This window comes from Ranitomeya variabilis, chromosome 7 (assembly GCF_051348905.1).
Source record: "Ranitomeya variabilis isolate aRanVar5 chromosome 7, aRanVar5.hap1, whole genome shotgun sequence".
In the NCBI taxonomy this organism is placed as follows: Eukaryota; Metazoa; Chordata; class Amphibia; order Anura; family Dendrobatidae; genus Ranitomeya; species Ranitomeya variabilis.
Window position 1 is genome coordinate 235166346 of NC_135238.1, and position 12549 is coordinate 235178894.

Consider the following 12549-nt stretch of genomic DNA (forward strand, 5'->3'; position numbering starts at 1 on the left):
TAATTCACATATGATGCAGAAGATGTGAGCAGATGGTTCAGGAATACATTGCATAATTCTGCTCAGAAGTACATGGAAAACCTCTTCTCACATTCTTGCGCTTTCGTGCCGATGACGGGGAGATTTCATTTTTTGAGACTTGCAAAAATAGAAGTGAATTTGGGAAACAGAAACCATTCTCCGGTCTATTATTCTACTTCTGCGAGACATCAGGTCCCTGCTTCTATTTTTGGCTCCTCTCAGCTGTAGATTAAACCATGACTCTGGTTTCGAGGACTGGTTAACCAGGAACAAGAGCTGCATTTGATTTTCGGTGGCCTGCAGGCAAGCATGAGAACAGACTGTAATTGTCACAATGAAGCAACCGCAGAGGCATTAATAGCTGCAGAATAGCCCTCGTTTTACATTCTTTCCATTTTCTTGGGGTTTGTCTTATCCGTTTCCTTTCAAACTGTCTATTATGATGGATGGAATTAAGGGCGCAGTCCGTCCAAGATTGCAAAATACAGTATATTATTATTATTATTATTTTTTTTTTTTAGAACTTAAGAAAGTAAAATTATATTGGAAAAGTAACCGTGAACTTTCAGAATCCACTTCTTACATAAAAGAGGCAGTGATTCCAGGAGCAGGACCTGTACATTATGAAGGTATCTATCATTCATGGCTATTTTGTAAATAATTAGAGACAATAATGTGTTTTATTGCAGCTTGTTATCTATACACAATTTGTGTCATTTCACAATGAAAAGATGGAAACGATTTAATAGACGCACCCATACAGTCCACACTGAAAAATGAATGTTTAAGGATTTTTCTCTACTATGATATTGATAACTAATCCTTAGGATTCAGTCCATTTCCTACAGGGATGCCTTTAAAAAATCCAGATATAAGGAAGCGCTTACAATTCTAGACTTACAGATAAGCCACATTTACCTTTCTAAAAATTCTTTTATAAACTCTAAATTTCCTACAATTCATGTTGAAAACAAAATTATTACAAGAGAAGGAAATCCTTGATGGCCTGCAGTTATTATTATTATTATTATTTATTGTTATAGCGCCATTTATTCCTTGGCGCTTTACATGTGAGGAGGGGTGTACATAATAAAAACAAGTACAATAATCTTGAACAATACTAGTCACAACTAGTGTTGAGCGATACCGTCCGATACTTGAAAGTATCGGTATCGGAAAGTATCGGCCGATACCGGCAAAGTATCGGATCCAATCCGATACCGATACCCGATACCAATACAAGTCAATGGGACTCAAGTATCGGACGGTATTCCTGATGGTTCCCAGGGTCTGAAGGAGAGGAAACTCTCCTTCAGGCCCTGGGATCCATATAAATGTGTAAAAGAAAGAATTAAAATAAAAAATATTGCTATACTCACCCTCCGACGCAGCCTGGACCTCAGCGAGGGAACCGGCAGCGTTGTTTGTTTAAAATTCGCGCTTTTACTTGGTTACGTGAAGTCCCGGCTTGTGATTGGTCAGGGCGGCCATGTTGCCGGGACGCGGACCAATCACAGCAAGCCGTGACGAAATTACGTCACGGCTTGCTGTGATTGGTCCGCGTCCCGGCAACATGGCCGCCATTAACCAATCACAAGCCGTGACGTCACGGGAGGCTGGACACGCGCGCTTTTTAAAATGGGCGCGTGTCCAGCCTCCCGTGACGTCCCGGCTTGTGATTGGTTGCGCCGCGGTCAACCAATCACAAGCCGGGAGGCTGGACACGCGCCCATTTTAAAATGCGCGCGTGTCCAGCCTCCCATGACGTCACGGCTTGTGATTGGTTGCGTCTCTCATGTGACTGCGACGCAACCAATCACAAAGCCGGGACGTAATTTTAAAATCCTTAAGGACCTGAAATTACGTCACGGCTTGCTGTGATTGGTTGCGTCTCCCATGTGACTGCGACGCAACCAATCACAACGCCGGAACGTAATTTTAAAATCCTGAAGGACCTGAAATTACGTCACGGCTTGCTGTGATTGGTTGCGTGCCGGTCACATGGGCGGCACGCAACCAATCACAAGCCGGGACTCACGTAAAGGAAAGAAAAGCGCGAATTTTAAACAAAGAACGCTGCCGCTTCCCTCGGTAAGGTGCAGGCTGCGTCGGAGAGGTGAGTATAGCAATATTTTTTATTTTAATTCTCTCTTTTACACATTTTTACATTAATGTTGTTTCGATACCGATACCCGATATCACAAAAATATCGGATCTCGGTATCGGAATTCCGATACAGCAAGTATCGGCCGATACCCGATACTTGCAGTATCGGAATGCTCAACACTAGTCACAACTGGTACAGGAGGAGAGAGGACCCTGCCCGCGAGGGCTCACAATCTACAAGGGATGGGTGAGGATACAGTAAGTGAGGATAGAGCTGGTCGTGCAGCGGTTTGGTTGATCGGTGGTTACTGCAGGTTGTAGGCTTGTCGGAAGAGGTGGGTCTTCAGGTTCTTTTTGAAGGTTTCGATGGTAGGCGAGAGTCTGATGTGTTGTGGTAGAGGGTTCCAGAGTAGGGGTGATGCGCGAGAGAAATCTTGTATACGATTGTGGGAAGAGGAGATAAGAGGGGAGTAGAGAAGGAGATCTTGTGAGGATCAGAGGTTGCGTGTAGGTAAGTACCGGGAGACGAGGTCACAGATGTGTGGAGGAGACAGGTTGTGGATGGCTTTGTACGTCACGGTTAGGCTTTTGTACTGGAGTCTCTGGGCAATGGGGAGCCAGTGAAGGGATTGACAGAGGGGAGAGGCCGGGGAATAGCGGGGGGACAGGTGGATTAGTCGGGCAGCTGAGTTTAGAATAGATTGGAGGGGTGCAAGAGTGTTAGAGGGGAGGCCACAGAGCAGGAGGTTGCAGTAGTCAAGGCGAGAGATGATGAGGGCATGGACTAGGGTTTTTGCAGATTCTTGGTTGAGGAATGTACGGATTCGTGAAATATTTTTGAGTTGAAGTTGGCAGGAAGTGGAAAGGGCTTGGATATGTGGTTTGAAGGAGAGATCAGCGTCAAGGATTACCCCGAGGCAGCGAGCTCGTGGGACTGGGGAGAGTGGGCAGCCATGCACTGTAACGGATAGGTTCGTTGGGGGGGTCGCGTGAGATGGGGGAAAGATGATGAATTCTGTTTTGTCCATGTTAAGTTTCAGAAATCTAGCGGAGAAGAAGGATGAAATAGTGGACAGACATTGAGGGATTCTGGGTAGCAGGGAGGTGATATCTGGTCCAGAGATGTAGATCTGTGTGTCATCAGCATAGAGGTGATACTGAAAGCAATGAGATTCTATGAGCTGTCCCAGGCCAAAGGTGTAAATGGAGAAGAGCAGGGGCCCTAGGACTGAACCTTGCGGGACTCCGACAGATAGGGGGCGAGGTGAGGAGGTGGTGTGTGAGTGGGAGACGCTGAATGTCCGGTCTGTTAGGTATGATGAGATCCAGGATAGGGCCAAGTCTGTGATGCCAAGGGATGAGAGGGTCTGTAATAATAGGGAATGGTCCACTGTGTCAAAGGCAGCCGACAGGTCGAGGAGGAGGAGGACAGAGTAGTGTCGCTTGCTCTTGGCGGTTAAGAGGTGACCTTAGTTAGGGCAGTTTCAGTGGAGTGGTGTGACCGGAAGCCAGATTGTAAGCGGTCAAAGAGGGAGCAAGAAGAGAGATGGGAGGACAGTTCAAGGTAGACGTGTTGTTCCAGTAGTTTTGAGGCATAAGGGAGAAGTGATATAGGGCGATAGCTAGATACAGAGGATGGGTCAAGAGAAGGCTTTTTGAGGATAGGTGTGATGGAGGCATGTTTAAAGCTTGAGGGGAAAACACCAGTTGTTAGTGATAGGTTGAAGAGGTGGGTTAGGGTTGGGATGAAGACTGTGGTGAGGTTTGGGATGAGGTGGGATGGGAGCGGGTCAAGCGCACAGGTGGTGAGATGCGATCTTGAGAGTAGAGTGGAGAGTTGATCTTCTGTAATGGTGGAGAAGTTGGTTTTGGAGGTGGAGGGCTGGGTAGTTGGGAGGAAGAGCTCTGGGGGTTGTTGACCAAAACTGTCTCTGATGTTATCAATCTTCTGCTTAAAAAATGAGGCAAAGTCTTCAGCTGAGATAAGTGGGGAGGGAGGAGGTGCTGGGGGACGGAGGAGAGAATTGAAAGTGTTGAATAACTGTTTAGGGTTGTGAGACAGGGAGGATATGAGAGATGAGAAGTAGGTTTGTTTAGCTGTGGCGAGTGTGGTCTTGAAAGTAGTGAGGGACTGTTTGAATGCGATGAATTGCTCTTTGGAGTGGGATCTTTTCCATCTGCACTCAGCAGCCCTGGAAGCTCGCCTCAGTTCTTTGGTCAGGCTGGTGTGCCAGGGTTGTCTGTTGATTTTGCGAGCTTTGGTATGTGTAAGTGGGGCAGCAGATTCCAGAGCTACAGCTATTGTGGTGTTATATAGAGCGGCAGCATCATCCGCATTGTGTAAGGAACTTATATCTGTGAGAGGGAGGAGGGATTCAGAGAATGAATGTAGGTCAAGATGTTTAAGATTTCTGCGAGGGTGTGAAAGTTTGTGGGGTGGGGATTGTAGACATGGAGTGGAGAGGGAAGAGAATGTGAGAAGGTTGTGGTCAGAGAGAGGAAGAGGTGAGTTAGAGAGGTTAGATAGGGAGCAGAGGTGGGTGAAGATGAGGTCCAGTGTGTGACCATCTTTGTGGGTGGCTGTAGAAGACCATTGAGTGAGGCCGAAGGAGGAAGTGAGAGATAGAAGTTTAGTGGCAGCTGAGAGGGAAGTGTCAATGGGGATGTTGAAGTCGCCCATGATGATAGTGGGGATGTCCGTGGAAAGGAAATGAAGTAGCCAGGTGGTGAAGTGGTCAAAGAAGGTGGTGGCTGGCCCTGGGGGGCGGTAAATGACAGCCAGTTGGAGGTTGGAGGGGGAGTAGATGCGCACAGAGTGCACCTCAAAGGAAGGGAGGGTAACAGAGGGTGGAAGTGGGATTGGGGTGAAGGAGCAGTTATCTGACAGGAGAAAATCAACTCCTCCGCCATGTTTGCTGCTGCAGCGGGGGCTGCTGCAGTTCCCATTATAACCACTGGGTGGCCACATATAGACACAGGCAGCATAAACCTCTCGTTACAGAGTATCACAAAATCATGTTTTTCTTAGCTCATCGAAGAAATCTCTAGTAAGCCAAGAAAAATAAGAAGTGTCACATCTGTAGCCATCAGATAGTTTTGTCTTCGCTGTGTTTATGGCGTGATATTACTATGTCATATAATGTTCTGCCATGCTGTGTCCTGGGCAGCGCCATCAAAGTCACTATCTGGCATTACTTTCCTGGTTTTCGGTGTTCTACAGAATTACTATGTGAATGTGTGACTGACTTAACCAAGTCTTTGCGATGTGACAGATTTGTGTCTGATGAACCTGGGCCTCATGGAGAATCGTGATTGAAGGGCATCATACCTAGGGTCGGCAGAGAAGACGTCTGCCTGCCTCATGCTGGAGTACAACCTGTGCATGGACCCAAGAAGTCAGGGGGCCACTTCCAACGACAAAGCAACAAATGGCTTCTGTGACAGACACCTCACTGGACGAAGGGCCGGTATACTGTCCATGTACAGGAGCCGTGTCTCTCTGTGTCCGCTCAGTCATCGGCCAGCATGGGACGTGCCCAGCAGCTCTTACATAGGACCTTATTAGTGTCTCATGAAGCATAAAAGAAGATGGTTTCTGACTATTGGGGACCAGACACAGAATGACAGGCACGAGAGAAGATGTGCTGAGAAAACACCCAAAGTGGGAGGAAGGCCCATACTGTGCTGCCAGGGGCCCATGAAGGCTACATCTGGACTTTTAGCAAACTGAGCCTAAGAGGAGAGGCCATACTACGTTGCCCATGGCAAGAGATTGACAGGTGCTTAAAGGCACATGAAGAGATCATGTAGTTATGTAGCAAATACTGGAAGAGATTGGAAAAGGGCAAAGAATACGTTGTCCTGGGGCCAATATAGACACCATGTGGACATGTAACAAGTAAGGTAGGAGATTGGAGGATCCATACTATGCCGCACTGGGGCCGATGTAGACACCATGTGGACATGTAACCAGTAGGGTAGGAGATTGGAGGATCCATACTATGCTGTCCTGGGGCCGATGTAGACACCATGTGGACATGTAACCTGTAGGGCAGGAGATTGGAGGATCCATACTACACAGTCCTGGGGCCGATGTAGACACCATGTGGACATGTAACCTGTAGGGTAGAAGATTGGAGGACCCATACTACACTGTTCTGGGGCCGATGTAGACACCATGTGGACATGTAACCTGTAGGGCAGGAGATTAGAGGATCCATACTACGCTGTCCTGGGGCCAATGTAGACCTGACCTTGCGCTAGACACCACTATTTCTTCTGTGTAACATTTTTCACTCAGCTCATATCACAGATTTGTAAACAAAATCAAACAAAATTAAACGAATTAAAAATTAAACAAAATCAAACATATTAAAACTATGTTGCGACACAGCGTTGAACTGTGTGAACGCATATATTCTGGGATCTCGCCCATCTATTACATTTGATATGGATGACTAAACAGCATTCACATGGTAATCACCTTTCTTGATAAAAAAAAACGACTTGACCGAATGACCTAGACTTGAACCCTCCAATGTTGTTAGTACCAGTCCCCTGAGACAGTCCATCCCCCCCTCGCCCCATTAAATGAATCTCATCCTTAATTTCAGTAGCATTGACTGCCAACCACAATTTAATGAGGACACCTGTTAGAGGAAATTGGATTGAGATCTCCTAATTCGTTTCATTTGGGAGCAAATATGTCTCAGATCTACAAGTTCCCAGCCGGAAAACACAGATTCATGAGCCACAATGTAACAGTATAATAATAAGTGTGACATTCATGGAAGGGAGATCAGCGCTATAACATGTAACATATTTGGAACGCTTGAAATAAGACATATTGTTGCTTCTGCTACTTGTAAATTGCCAAAAAAATCTTTCAGGTTCAATGACAAATAGTTAAAAACTCTCAAACCCCCTCCAGTAATGGATCCCGCAGGAGACGAATCTATCATCTGCTATTTAACTCCCAACTTAACGGCACATATTTTTTTTGCCTTTGCTTGTTGAAGGCTCGTCGGGTCGGTGGCCATGTTACCCACTGTATTTAATAAAATCTTTGTTATAAATATATTATTGTGCAAATTTACTCTGGCCGATTTCAGGCCATTAATGAGCGGAGATAGTCTTTAATAAATTCTAGTTGTTTGGCGCTCATTTACCCATCAGTTTATATCGGCAGAGATCTGGCTGAACGGCTGCTGATACAAGCGCATATTCGCCAATTATAGGCTCGTGTTAAAGGTTCAGACTAGAGCTGGCTCTCCAGTGCCGCCTATTGATTTGTACTCCGGTAGTCTGTGGCCACTGGTCCAAAGTCCTGCAATCATACCCCGCGACATTTTCGGTGCCCCTTCTAATTAATAGGCTAGGTCCGATGTCATGGATTTCTTGATGACCTACTAATCAGAATTGGATGTACAGTATGTGATTCCAGCAGGTACGAGGAGCATTTGCTTTGGTCGGGCATTCTTTTTGCACAACTCTACATACTACCCTTTAAAACAAGGCTTGCTACATGACTGAGGATATTCATCCACACCAGAGTCTTCTCCAAAAGGAAAAGACAGAAGACAGATTTTTCCTGCAGCTCGATTATGTGTTTCCTCCGTCACAGCAACACTTGGGAATAGTCAATCTCCTCTCGCCAAAGTTTAAGGAGAGGACATCTTGCTCCCAGCCGACGTCTAGGTCTATCTGCAGAAAGCTGAATAATGGTTCTTGCCGCTCATCAGCACAGAGCAGGAAACTTGGTGCATGAGACAAATTTGAAGAAGATCCAGGGGGTAAAATGTCTCATTGTTGAGAGCACCAAGCTAAAATAGGGAGACTTATGGACCAGATGCCCGGTGGGAAAAAGGATAAATAGATGAACCCTCCATTGTTTATATAGCCAAAGAAGACCAATCAGTGAAGGAAACAAATTCTTGGGTCTTCCACTGGAGATTGAGTTTTTGGAAGTAGATTGTTGTTCTTCACTGTTACCAGTATGGTCTTGTTGGTTCTTAGATGGCTCCTGTGCCAGAAGAGTGCACGGAGGTCATCCAGGAAAATGTTCTTCTAGTAAGAGGGAACCTTTGGATCTAGCAGAAGACAGTAACCTTAGGTGCTGACTTTGGAGCCAATTACTTACCCCTAGGGAAGACCCGGATGGGGCAAATGTGCACAGATAGGGCAGCATGGTAAGGAGCAAGATGAGGGATGGTAGCGCTCACCTGTAAGGGTTGTGTAAGGACATGACACCTGTAGAAGCCTCATGTGCTGTAGCTGCAGCTGGAATGGAGTATCGTCCAGATAACAGCAAAGTGGAGATTATCACGACGTGCCTGCTGCGCTCACGGAAAGCATGAGATCCGGAGAGTATAAGCAACATTTTTTTATACAACCGATGTGTTTTGGTGCCGGACCAGCGCCTTTCTCAAGGTACAAAAATGGTGATTTTTTTAGCGATACGCATTGGTTGAATAAGACACCTTGCTTATTCTCTCCGGATTTGATCCTTTCCATGTGCGCAGCCCGCACATCATGACAATGACTTACCCCTAGGCTTGGTGACAACTATCATAGGGTGGACCCTCAGAATATGTTCCTTTAGAGGGGCCAAGGACCCACAGACTCACACGGGCCCAGTGGACTTAATCTGTGTAGAAATGGATGAATTGAAGTGAGTACGATAAGAGTAGGGAAAGTTAACATCTAAAGTCACGGCGAAAGCTCCCAACATGCCATAAGTGTATGCTGGGAGTTGTAGTCCCACAACGACTAGTATGTCTTATTTTGTCAGTGACCAGAAGACTCAGCGTGACACCGAAAGCAAATTGCAACATTGTGTTTGGCTCTGAGGGTTAATCACCTCGGTCCCTCTCAGTTCTGCGGCACACACGGAAACAGTAACCGAATATTGGAAACATCTGCAGGTTCCTCTTTGAAATGTAACATTATTCATATGCTTCAGGAATGTCGGAGAACTGAACTCTGACAGCGGAGAAAAGCCATTTTCTGTCATTTTAACACGAAAGATAAAATATTCAGCGATGGAGACGCTTATTGAGCTGGGAGGATTTCTGCCGCAGTCATCATTTCAATGACAGGACTATAATGATAATTGCAGCCCTGTGTTCTCTCCGGAGATAGGAACGCTGGGGCCCCGGCTGATTTTTAAGAATTGCCTTGCTTTCCGAAACGCTCGGATTACTTTAATAGAATGCCTTTTGTTGTATCTGTAACCCACATCAAACATTCAGCTTTAATACTGGCAACTTGATTCAGATCACCTTTTGATGTACGAGCAAAGACGGAAAAATGTTCTGATGAATTAGCATTATTTTCCATTTTAAAAGGAAAACATCTCTATGATGCAAGTGAAAATGTTATTTTCCCACATCTAAAATCAACTTATGGTCGTATGGTAAAGTACTAGATTCTCTTTAAAGGGACAGTGACACAAATGTGAACCTCTCCTTTAATTCTAGGAGTTAGCAGATTCAGGATCGTCACTGGCTATTGTAATTTCTCTTTTCTTGCTTTTAGGGAATTTGCCATCTGAAAATAACCTACTGTGGGAATCACAATTTTGTATTGACCATATTCAATAACTTTTTTTGATACTTTATTATTTTTCCTTGTCAGCTTTATGAAATGATCTTGAAATCTTACATTTTATACTGTAACCACAAATCATAACTTCCAGTGCATAAAGCTCCTTTCTCTTGTCATCTTTATCATCACAGGTAGAATTACAATGATTGATAACCCCTATATATATAACACAGGATTCACCGTTCACTGTAGGTATGTCACAGCTCACCTCCTCCGCCTCCCTGCCTATAACATTATCCCATGGAATGATTTAGTTATTGCGCTGGACTGTGTCGTGGCAGTGTCACCGTCACAGCACATGCGTGGAGAACCCAACACACAGGCTCTCACTGTCACACATCCGCGACACATGCAACGATCAGCCGGAGCGATCCAGGAAGCCGGGCTCCCTCTGCAGCTTATGCGGGAAGTGCTATAGCTTGCCGAATAAGAGGGAACCCGAACAAATTCACTCAACTCTAGTGGTCACCAGATACTGATGGAGGTGATGGGCGGTCACCACATACTGATGATGGAGGTGATGGGCGATCACCAGATACTGATGATGGAGGCGTTGGGCAATCACCAGATACTGATGATGGAGGTGAAGGGCGATCACCAGATACTGATGATGGAGGTGACGGGCGGTCACCAGATACTGATGATGGAGGTGATGGGCGATCACCGGATACTGATGATGGAGGCGTTGGGCGATCACCAGATACTGATGATGGAGGTGAAGGGCGATCACCAGATACTGATGATGGAGGTGACGGGCGGTCACCAGATACTGATGATGGAGGTGAAGGGCGATCACCAGATACTGATGATGGAGGTGACGGGCGGTCACCAGATACTGATGATGGAGGCGTTGGGCGATCACCAGATACTGATGATGGAGGTGAAGGGCGATCACCAGATACTGATGATGGAGGCAAAGGGCGATCACCAGATACTGATGATGGAGGTGATGGGCGATCACCAGATACTGATGATGGAGGCGTTGGGCGATCACCAGATACTGATGATGGAGGTGAAGGGCGATCACCAGATACTGATGATGGAGGCAAAGGGCAATCACCAGATACTGATGATGGAGGCGACGGGCGGTCACCAGATACTGATGATGGAGGAGACGGGCGGTCACCAGATACTGATGATGGAGGAGACGGGCGGTCACCAGATACTGATGATGGAGGTGACGGGCGGTCACCAGATACTGATGATGGAGGCAAAGGGCGATCACCAGATACTGATGATGAAGGCGACGGGCGGTCACCAGATACTGATGATGGAGGAGACGAGCGGTCACCAGATACTGATGATGGAGGTGACGGGCGGTCACCAGATACTGATGATGGAGGCGACGGGCGGTCACCAGATACTGATGATGGACGTGATGGGTGGTCACCAGATACTGATGATGGAGGTGACGGGCGGTCGCCAAATACTGATGATGGAGGAGACAGGCGGTCACCAGATACTGATGATGGAGGCGATGGGTGGTCACCAGATAATGATGATGGAGGTGACGGGCGGTCACCAGATACTGATGATGGAGGTGACGGGCGGTCACCAAATACTGATGATGGAGGAGACAGGCGGTCACCAGATACTGATGATGGAGGCGATGGGCGGTCACCAGATAATGATGATGGAGGTGACGGGCGGTCACCAGATACTGATGATGGAGGTGACGGGAGGTCACCAAATACTGATGATGGAGGAGACAGGCGGTCACCAGATACTGATGATGGAGGCGATGGGCGGTCACCAGATAATGATGATGGAGGTGACGGGCGGTCACCAGATACTGATGATGGAGGTGACGGGCGGTCACCAAATACTGATGATGGAGGAGACAGGCGGTCACCAGATACTGATGATGGAGGCGATGGGCGGTCACCAGATAATGATGATGGAGGTGACGGGCGGTCACCAGATACTGATGATGGAGGTGACGGGCGGTCACCAAATACTGATGATGGAGGTGATGGGCAGTCACCAGATACTGATGATGGAGGTGATGGGCAGTCACCAGATACTGATGATGGAGGCGATGGGCGGTCACCAGATACTGATGATGGAGGCGATGGGTGGTCACCAGATACTGATGATGGAGGAGATGGGCAGTCACCAAATACTGATGATGGAGGTGATGGGTGATCACCAGGTACTGATGATGGAGGCGATGGGTGGTCACCAGATACTTATGATGGAGGTGATGGGTGGTCATATAATCCCTTAAAAACTAAAACTTTAATGAAAAAATTGTTAAAAATACCTTCACAGTGCAAATAATTGTATCAAATATAGCATAACATAAATCTATGGCGATAACCTGTCAAAGCCCTATGTTCGCCTGCTATCCCTTCCTAGCAGTGGAGGTTGGCACCCTATTAGACACGGTTATTTGGCGCCCCCACTCCGCGGCGGCTGTCCCAGACTAGCCCTGATAAATCCTAATATGCTATAGGTGGGAAAACAATAAGCAATAAAAAGAAATGAAGGGATTAACAGCATGGTTCAAACAAGAAACATTAATTGTCCACTATAGTTCACATAGATACACAATTAGTAAACATTGGTGAAAAAATGAGACAACAAAGCTGGGGGTTATCCCAAACTTAGCTTCCAGCCTCGACGCGTTTCTCCATCTGTCTTTTCATTGTGACACCTCCCATCTATGGATTAGCTGGTTCCGTATTGTGCCTCCTGATGAACCGTGTGGACGGAGAAAGGTGTCGAGGTGATGTGTGGTCACCAGATGTGCTCAGTGGTCAGTAAGGTGCGGTCTTTGATGTGACCGATCTTTGTATGTGAACCCCCTATTTTTGT

At 46.6% G+C, this 12549-nt stretch overlaps 1 long non-coding RNA gene across 1 annotated transcript in view; it reads left to right on the forward strand.

The window, feature by feature from the left end:
- The first annotated feature begins 390 nt into the window (after nt 1-390).
- Nucleotides 391-12549, forward strand: part of LOC143786041 (uncharacterized) — a 56691-nt gene continuing 44532 nt past the window's right edge. The window contains exon 1 of the long non-coding RNA XR_013218219.1: nt 391-650. This is a non-coding gene — a long non-coding RNA (uncharacterized LOC143786041). The remainder of the gene's footprint in view (nt 651-12549) is intronic.